This window comes from Pyxicephalus adspersus, unplaced genomic scaffold, assembly GCF_032062135.1.
Source record: "Pyxicephalus adspersus unplaced genomic scaffold, UCB_Pads_2.0 Sca670, whole genome shotgun sequence".
In the NCBI taxonomy this organism is placed as follows: domain Eukaryota; kingdom Metazoa; phylum Chordata; class Amphibia; order Anura; family Pyxicephalidae; genus Pyxicephalus; species Pyxicephalus adspersus.
In genome coordinates this window covers 1-10,220 of record NW_027317677.1, presented here as the reverse complement: position 1 = coordinate 10,220, position 10,220 = coordinate 1, and the positions used below count along the sequence as shown (strand labels likewise).

The 10,220-nt window shown below is 35.3% G+C and overlaps 2 long non-coding RNA genes across 2 annotated transcripts; both read right to left on the bottom strand.

Annotated features, from left to right (window-relative positions):
- Positions 1-793: 793 nt before the first annotated feature.
- LOC140321091 (uncharacterized) lies at positions 794-1,971 on the bottom strand. The gene is made up of 4 exons (XR_011918821.1): positions 1,877-1,971; positions 1,624-1,785; positions 1,300-1,502; positions 794-899 (listed from the first exon to the last, which is right to left on the bottom strand). It is a non-coding gene; the product is annotated as an uncharacterized lncRNA (long non-coding RNA).
- Positions 1,972-4,459: 2,488 nt separating this feature from the next.
- Positions 4,460-7,747, bottom strand: LOC140321090 (uncharacterized). The gene is made up of 5 exons (XR_011918820.1): positions 7,683-7,747; positions 6,729-6,931; positions 5,529-5,632; positions 5,089-5,207; positions 4,460-4,606 (listed from the first exon to the last, which is right to left on the bottom strand). It is a non-coding gene; the product is annotated as an uncharacterized lncRNA (long non-coding RNA).
- Between the last annotated feature and the right edge of the window lie 2,473 nt (positions 7,748-10,220).

Here is a 10,220-nt window from a genome sequence, read left to right as displayed (position 1 = left end):
AAGTTTTTGCTTACATTTAATAAAAGTAACTGATGTTTTCTTCAGGCAAACCTGTCAGTGGAGCAAATAACAACAATAAAGACAACACTCCTTAATATTGAACTCAGAAGCCTTCAGGACAATTTCTCTGCTTTTACAACCAAAGACTGGACGGTCATGTTCCAGGTCCATCTGCTTAACTTGACTGCATATTTAAACCAATCCCTTCTTAGCTTGATTCCTCAGAACATATCTTGCTTCTCCTACCAAGCAATGTAAGTATGAAGATAATCAATTGAAAAAAGCAAAGTTTCTATTGTTATTCATACATTTAAATGTCTAGTAGCATGAAAAATTAAAAGGAAGTTTTAAAAAAATGATCATACCTTACGATTACAGATTTGTTAATCTGATTCTTTCTAACAATACAGAGTGAAAGCATTTAGCCTTCAGTATAGCTTAATGACACAAGATACAAAAGAAGCAATCTATCAGTACTTCCTGAAACCATACTTGACAGCACATACATCTAGCCATTATAAAGTGAAAGTACACCTACCCAATCAAAACTGGGACTGATTTCCTTAAACTGGGAATATGTCAAAAAGGATGAAAATTTTCCGATTGTGTTTGTGATTGCAGCGCTGCTGTCTTCTCCACTCACAGGACAGAAACCTGTATGAAACAGAGCATAGGACGTTGACCATTAAGTGCCCAAAGACAAATTTATCTTTCTGGATGTTCTCTGTGTAAGATACAGTATTCAAAGAGCATTTTGTGTAAAGTAGTATTAGTATTCATATATGCTGGTCTTACCGGAATCTGACTTTTTCTTGCTGATGTATCCATACAAAACTCCAAATAGATTCTGGCGTGCATCAGGTGCAAACTTGTCATAATTATCATTCAGCTGCTGGGAACTGTGACACACAGAACAGAAAAAAATATATGTGGTCTAGTAAATTAAATTAATATAAAAAAAAACCAAACACTTACGCAGTTAATAACACGTCTGTATGCGCAACTGTAATAATTTACTTTCGCGTATTTTTCCTACCCACACTCACTACGGGCAATGAGATTGAATTTTACTGTAATTGCATCACATACTTGTTTGTATTAGTTTTCCACTGAGACGGTCATGATCAAGTCATTAGTGTCCCATTAGTAAAACTTATAGTCTCTACAACATCTACATATTGAAGGTATAAAACCAAAAACACAGATATTGATAATATAAACTTGACAGACGATCTAATCTTTTACTACTCCAATAAAATTGAAAGTATTGTGAACATGGGTTTGACATCTCAGACTTACATTGCCCTGTATGCATTACAGTCAGCAGAATTCAACAGAGTGGATAACTGTTCAGAGTCTATGCTGAAGAAGAGTGGTTGTAGCTTTGATGACACCAAGTCTACCCATTCACTAGTGGAATATGTGGACAGAGAGCTACTGATGACAGAAAGAGATGAAGATAGGAATTTCTTGCCGACCACATAAGATGAGTGAATGTTCCTCTGTAAAAAAAAAAAAAAATACAACACAATATATTTTTAGATATAGATACTGCAAGAACACAGGACATGCTTCCTAACGAGTTAAAGATTTTGATTTAAGGTTTTGCCCATGTCACCGTACCTCTCTCAAAGTTGAAGACAGTTTTGTCAGGAAATTATTGACTTCAGTGACATCAAACTGCAACAACTTGGCTGAAATCTGGCAAGCGACTTCCTCATTGTTGACTGCAGAGACAGCAACTTCGGCCAGCTGATCAGCGCTCAAAAAGCTGATCACCTCAGTCTGGAAAAAAACAAGGGAACAACAATAGAATTAAAGATATCAATGGATAAAGGTATCACTTGATATTTAAAAAGGATCCAAAAATACTCACAGCCTTGTACTCAACGTTCCATTCAATGTATTCACTGATCTCAATGTACTGAGCAAATTTGCCAAAGTTGGTTTCTATCCAGACCTCAATATTTTCTTTTGGCTGTCCACACGTAATACCTATTACACAAAGGACATGAAGTTAGGTTGAAGTCATACAGAACTAGTTCCAAAACAGAATATGTGAATAAGCAGAATTATGTACGCACTCCAAGTAACTAAAGTTATTACAACCGAGGAAAAATATTATTACATATCATTCATCTATTGTCAGTTAGAAAACGAGTGATGCCCATTGGATCCCATTTACTAGGCTAATGCAAGGTAGAAAGTAAAAGACGACTATAGTATGTAGTATGCGCTCCCATAGTGATTTATCCAGTTCAGTAAATGATCCACATCAAAATTCATAAACATCTTCAAGGACTGGTTGCAATATAGAAACATGTGTGAAATTCTAAGAGACGTCCAGGGTGCTTGAAGTAAATGAGTAGAGTATGGCTTATGACTTTTGCCAGATGCTGATGCCAAAAATCAATGCTGGTGAATATAGTGATCTAGTTGTGTTGGAAGATATGCCTTCAAAGCTTGGCTATAGACAATGGGCATTGAAGGAACATAAAGACATACTCCAATTAATGCTTAGGATTAGCATATAAATTGGGAATCGGAGGTGTAAAAAGTCACACCCAATACTAATGGTGGAGATTAGTACAGCTAATAGGAATTGGAAGTGCAGGAAGATGTACAATCCACATTGAAGACTATTTTAGGCAATTGAAATTCGATGTGCAGAAAGACAAACCCACAAATAAAGCTGGGGAGGAATATAAATGGTTGAGAACTGTAAGTTGTAAATCTTGATAAAGAAATTTTCTGAAACGTATGGTTAAAATGAAGATCAAATCTGATTTATCAATGTGCGCAAACAATTCTAAATGTCCTTTTTTTTCATTAAAGAAAGGCTTGAAACTTAGAGATTGAATCTTACAAATGATTATTGCTTCAACTGTCAAATAAAGTCAACATTACCATTACCAACATACACAGAATATTTAGTTTACCTGTTGTACTGATAACAGATTTGAACTGGGGTCTGATACATTTGTTATATACAGCAGTTCTTGATTCCTCACTCATTATATCATACACATTGTTTAATCCAGTCAACCTGAAAAGGAAATAAAAATAGTTTGCACTGTCAGATGGTATACATAAACTTTAAAGCAACCACAATTAAGCATGAGCAAATCACTCTTGGAATAGTAAGCTTCTACAGATCTTTACTGATAGGAGAAATATAGAGATTACTCTATATTGCCGATTAAACCTATTGCAACCATAAATTTTCCTTTCTAGGTAACTTACATTTTGAGGTCCTTTATAAGGTGCATCCACCCATGATATCAAGTTTGCATAGCATGCTAGATTTTAAATTAACAAAGCCTAGCATTGACTGAATGCCTTATTGGATCTTGTGTGGACTAGCTAAGGATCTGCTTTCTTTCGCTAAGAGGGATGATAGAGGTTGTGTCCGCTGTGCCAATCTACCTATTCGATCCTCAATGCCTACAGACAGCTATTTCTCCTTGCTGTTTGCAGATAATAGTGGCAGATAATAAGTGGCTGTATGCAATATTTTGGCATTTAGACATAACAAATGTACGTACAGTTCTTGATATGATGCACAGTTCAAGGGGAAGACGATCATCTCAAATTCTGTTTCATTAATATTTTGCAGAATGTATCTTAATGTAACCTGGAACCACTCCTTCCAATCAGAAGACTTGAAATTAGATATTTCCGTAGAGATGAGGTCAAAGGTTTTCTGCAGGATCACATCTCCCACTGGGCTGTTTTGGAGATCCTCCTACAAAGCATTTAACACATAATTTATAATCACAATTTAGGAAGGACAGCCAAGAGGTATGTACAGCCTATTTTTCATAAGTAATTTTAATTGCAAAGCATCAGTTAAATGTATTTATATCCAACATTTTTCAACTGAAGAGTGTTTAAAACCCATGACAGTTTTCTATTACTTGATCCTCAGCTCAACCCACTTTACTGGGAGAGTCAATCCCACCAATTGGCATGATCCTACCATGCTTCTTTATCTATCGGCACAATATAAATAAAAGTCAACCCTTTTCAAAACTGATATTTCTATTTTGTTTGGATGTTGGTTGGATGAGCTATGCAATATATGATCGAGGTTTTTTGGACACCCCTCCAAATGACTGATTTCATAAAAGGGAGCTAACAATGCTAACAATGTTACAGTATACCATAACTCATTAGACAATTTTATACTTTTAACCACATTCCAGCCTAATTGTGCTCCTTTGCACAAAGCGAACTCCATAAAGACATGGATTGATAGGTATAGGGTGTAGGGACTCAAGGAGCCTGCATAGAGCGTTATTCCTAATCCATGTGAGCAATCTTAACCTGAATTGGAACACCAATTACCAGCCTGGTATTTTCACCTAATAACAGTACTTTTGTGTGAATTGAACTATTGCCATGTTCCTAGTTATAAAGATGTCAAGTGTCACAGTTTAAAGCTTACCGGAGCAGCACTTTTGCACTGGTCTAAGAAGTCTTTCACTTTTTCCGTGGTAGTTATGCTGTCTAACACTGAAATGATGGCCTCTTCATCCTTAAGGGCTCCAGACTGAATAGCGTAATCTGCTACCTGAGATCCGGAACATACATCCAGGGCTGAAGCCTACAAATCAAGATCAGACAAAATGAGAGATGTGGAAGGTTAGAAGTTCAATTCTTGTTCACTATTAGATAGCCCAGATGACAGGTGCCAAGTAATAAATACTTTAAATAAATACTTTAAGGAAAACTTAATTGTTTTTAGTTTTTAATGGTAAGACATGTTTTAGCTGTATTCATTTTATATTGTACTCTTACATTTTAAATTTTGCTCTTGAAATTTTAACCAATGATAAAGAATTATCAGAGCACTATTGGCAAGCTAAAGAAACAGCACAACAGGCACTGTCTGCTTTGTGGATCAATATTGTTTAACTGAAACTTTAGAGTAAGATGTCTGATATGGGAGGAATAATTGCTCTGTCTTATTCAGCTTGAGTTCTGTAATCAATAGGCTAGTTTCGCCAAAGCTTAGAGCTAAGCATGAACAAAAAGGGGACCTTAATATGTACAACAATAATTAAACATATATTGCATAATTCTTACTGCACTGAAATTGCTGTTTTCGGCTTTGAAATCTTCAATTGAAGCCAAATAAGAGAATGGCCCATAAAACTCCTGAATCCATGCACTGCTGCTTCCAGACTCAGTTGCACAAGCATTTCCTAGACAAAAGAATTGACAATTATAATACAATCCCTAAAATAGATTAGACAGACATATACAAAAAGAACAACAACTGATATTTGTAACAGGTTTTTCCCAAATTCTGGCCCTCCCTCTCAGTTCTGGTAATGTGGGCTGCACCAAAACAAGGCTGAAGCAGCCCTTTCCTTAGTATATGTATTTCTGCATCTCCTTTATCACATCCATATACATATACCGGGAGGGTCAGGTCAAATATGGAGACTGGAGTGAAGTGAGACATGCTTTAGGACAATGCTCCTATAACAATAAACTGGGTTTTATTCAGCGTCTTACAATACCTGTGGATTCCTTGACTCCTTTGTTAAATTCTCTGATTCTCTTAAACACAGCTGATTTTTGGTCATCATCCAGTTCAGAAAAGACACCTCCGAAGCTCTTAACCCTGCATACAGTGGAAAAATCATTAACTCAACTCACTCTGCACAACCCATTGGGCCTGATTTATCTCCAAGATAAAGCTCTCCAAGATTAGTGAAGATTGACTATACCTGGGTGATCCAGCAAACCTGGAATAGATCTGGTCCGGGATTGAAAATATTCACAAAATAAAAGCAAATGATTGAAAGAAATCTGTTCAAGGTTTGCTAGATCAATTAGGTTCTCTCGCGATAGTCTACCTTCTCCAGTCTTGGAGAAACTTGATAAATCATGCCCATCATATTACTCATAGGAAAATAATAAAATGAGTTAGACCTTTAGTAATTCTATCATTAACATCACATATTATCCTAATAAAAACCTTCTTGTTATCCTCACAATAACCACATTCCACTATTTTAAACTGAAACACTTAATCTTATGGTCTCCTCTCCTGTACTGGGATCTTCAACCTGCCTTTGCCAAAAGACACCTGTTTTGGCCTTTTAGCGGTAGAAACTAATGCTCGGAATAAGAGATACTTATATTGACCTACAAAATGATTAGTTAGGTGGGTTTACAGGTAGTAAAAGGATATTCTGTGGCTCTGAATAGGGTTATTTTCTGTAAGGCTATGGTTGATAAATCAGGTTCTATCCACGTTTCAGTTGTGTTTCTATTTGACTGGGCTACCATTAAATGGTATGTTTTATTACATATTTCAGTTTTCTTCATAGCCCAGGCTTCATACCTGTTATGAAATATAACTGCTTTATCCTAATGGCCAGGACCCAATTTACAATTATAGGGAATTTGTGGTCTGCCTATAGACTAGTGCTGTCTTTTTTTGTCTTTCCTTTATTTTGTGTGTTCTTTCCACCCAGTGCCTAAACTTGTGTTACCAACTAATCTGCAGACAGACATTTTAAATAAAATTATTCGGAGCCAGTCCTGACTTCCATGCATCAATATAAAATGCTACCACTGTCTGCTTGTTATGAAACTTCATGTGACTTAAAAATATATCTTAGTATGTGTCAATAGATAGTTGAACTCATCAAGCAAAGACTAAAATGTGATCTCCAACCCCAACTACATTTTTAATAAAATTGTGGACGTACAGGTAGCTTTGGGAAGAACAGTCAATATCTGTTGAAAGGGAGGCAATGTCAGAGGCAGTGTAACTAGAGATCACAAGGTCCAGTTTTCCTCCAAACCATTCCTAATAGTCTTCTGCAGTCTTCACATTTTCAGTCACTGTAGACCACACTGTTTGGAAAATCATGTCCTGGACATTACTGTCTGGCAGCTTTTCAATGTGTTTCTGCATAGGGGAATAAACAAAAATAAATAAATATAATATAATAAATTCAATAACAAGGTAGGAAGAACTTCTCAAAACTAGCAACATCTAGTGAAGTTTTAAACAACCTGAAATGTGGAAACAACTGTGGACAATTGGGGATTTTTTTAAATTAAACCTCACTGTGGCTTTTCCTCCTTCTTGCAGCTAGCAAAAAATTCTCTTTTTAAAGCTATAGCTCTGAAATGGACTCTGCTGCTTCCCAAAAAAATTCCAAACCCAGGCATAGATGACTGCTAATACTTACTGGCCATTGCAGGTTATTGTACATAGAAACAGGAATGTTGGAATAAGGACATAATATGGCATCAGGACACTACAATCAGGTAAAGGCAGCCAACTGGAAGTTTTGGGGCCCTTACTGCTTGTGTGCAGGTTATCCAGTAGCTCATAAAGCTTACACTTTCTTTCCAAATTTTCAGTTGAATGCCTAAAATTTTTTATTACCGTTTTTTAACAGTTTTAAAAAAATAGAAAAAAAAAAAGCAACAGTATAAGAACACCTGGCATAAAAATGAAAGGGTGAGAGATTTAATGCAATAAAAACCTTGCTAAAGTAATAGAATAAACTGCAAAGCAGAAAAAGACAGGGTATAACAAGTTAAGGATGCGCAGATAAAAAGTAAAAGTAATAAGGAATAAGGTCATGGTATTTTTTTTAATTATTATTACCATGAAAAAGATATTGTTGTAATTATTTTGTTTAACTGACCTCATTTGCCACCAATTGTATTTCAGTCAAAAATAGATTGATTTCCTCAAAAGTACGTTTTCTCATAAAAAGTGGTGATCGACCCCGAAAAAAAACAAAAAACACATTTTTCCATGATATAAAAGCAATAGCCATCTTTTTCCAAAACATGAGAAAAGTGATGATGGGTCTGCTTTAATACTGTATTAAATGGTATTTAAGGCTCTCACTGATGTTTAGAGATAGTTGTTCTGGTCTGACCAGGTTTTCAGTTCCTTGCTAACCATTTGCAAATTTGGTTTGTTCTTTATTTCATTTCTTTGATGTTCCATTTAGGAAATTTCTCTTTACTTCCTTTTTTGGAGATTCCATGAAGACTCAATTCCATGGTCATCAAGACAAAAATGTCACTTCGGACTTCACATTTTACCTTGCTGCTCCAATGTACAGATGTGAAGCCAGGGCAATGGTTGGCCAATCCACAATATTTTTTGTTTTGGGAGAATATTTGGGAAATTTCACTGACCTTACTATATGAAAGTTGCACTCAATAATAGTGAAAAATGGTTATTTTTAAATGAGTTCCTTACCACTGCAACATTACGCCACAATGTGTCAACAAAGGTGTAAAGAGACTTGATATCTCCGCTGAATGTGGCCACCACACTTGTTATGACTGTTACGTTGTGGATGACGGTGGATCCAGTGGATGCAGTGCTAAGCTGGGTATCACTCAGGAGATCAGTACAACTTGCCTATAAAACAGAGAAAACAAATAAATGAGATTATATTGTTTAAATCCTTTCCTCAAGTTTCCCATATTCAATGTCTTTTGATATTTTATAATCACGGGAGGTTACTGCCTAAATGTGTCTAAAAATAGAAAAACATGCAAGAATATCTAACAATCTAATGCTGTGAAGAAAGAAGTAGCACACAGCTAAAATAAAATAAAAGTAAAATAAATCTTTCTAAAATATAATCTAAGCTTTGTATTTGGTTTAAAAAAAAGCTACAAAAAGCTCAAACTGGAACCTCAGAAAAACAACATAAAATATGGGTAAATTACCAAAAAAGTCCACTTCCTTCCCTTTTTGTCTCTCCTTGCCTCTGTATCACCTCTATTACCCTCCAGGATGCAGTAGGCCAATAATGAAGCAATAATATACCATAACGTACCAATGTGAATAGCTCTAGTTTTTTTCTAATGACAGTTAGGAGTGTCGTCTTTATCGATGTTATTTGCTCTTCGGACAAGTGTGCCTACATGTTAAAAATCAGAAATATTTGAAAATGGTAATTTAAAATGTTCCTTAGATTGTATGCTTGTTAAACATAAATGTCAGACTTTGCTAGGACTGGGTAACTTTAGATGTTGTAATGCCAAAGCAAAATGTTATGTTCCAAGAATTGTTATTATATTACCTGTCCAAATCATGACCTGTCTTTTTCAATAATGGTAATCTCCCCTTTTTACCCATAAAAATATTCAAAATACAGCAAACTTATAGCCATATTTTTTTCAATTGATTTTAACATCTAAGTATTTGTATTACATTTCAATGAATCCCTTTAGTATATTTTTTTCTTTAATATTTACCCAGTAAATATTTGCAATTTTTTACATATTACATGGATTTTTAGACTAATAGAAGATTTAATTAATTTTTCAGGTATTCTGTGAATCACACTTTCAGGCATTCTGTGAAAATTGCAAAATATGCAGAAGTATTACAATACCTTCTTTTTTGTTTCTTCAATAATCTGTACATATTCTGTAATGTTTTCAATTGGCATCACATTTGCAATTATTTCCAACAATGTCACATTTAGGAGTACTTCAGATTGCATCAAAAGCTGTGACACATCACCTGGTGTCAGTCCAGTTAGTACTGCATCCTATTATAGGAAAATTTAGATTCAGTTTAAATTATCAATTTTTACCGTTTTCAAGCATGCAAATTTTATTGTAAAGCATGATATCTGGGAGAGGGTACAAAGTATGATCATGGAATCATATCTGGTATGTTTGGTTTATTCACATTGTTAATTCAAGTTAACATAGTTACATAGTATGTCAGGTTTAAAAAAGTCCATTACGTTCAACCACTGGAGAAATAAACATATCCCAGATATAAAACCCTATGGACATAGTTGATCCAGAGGAAGGCCAACAAAAACCCCTGATAAAGGGAGAAGGAGAAGCCAAATGACTGCATTCATGTTATTAGTCTTATTTAAAACATGAATGCAGTCATTTGGCTGCTCTTTCTCCCTTTATCAGTGCTGCAGAAGTGACGAGATCAGAGGTGGTAGATGCTACGATAGATAATGGCCCTGATTTAATAAAGCTTTCCAAGGCTGGATACACTTTCATCAGTGAAGCTGGGTGATCCAGAAAAACCTGGAACAGATTTGTTCAAAGTCATTTGCTATTTGCTAGCAAATGTTTTAAATTTTGGATCAGATCCATTCCAGGTTTGCTGGATCACTTAGCTTTATGATGAAAGATTCAGCCTTGGAGAGCTTTAATAAATCAGGCCCAATGTATACGCTTCT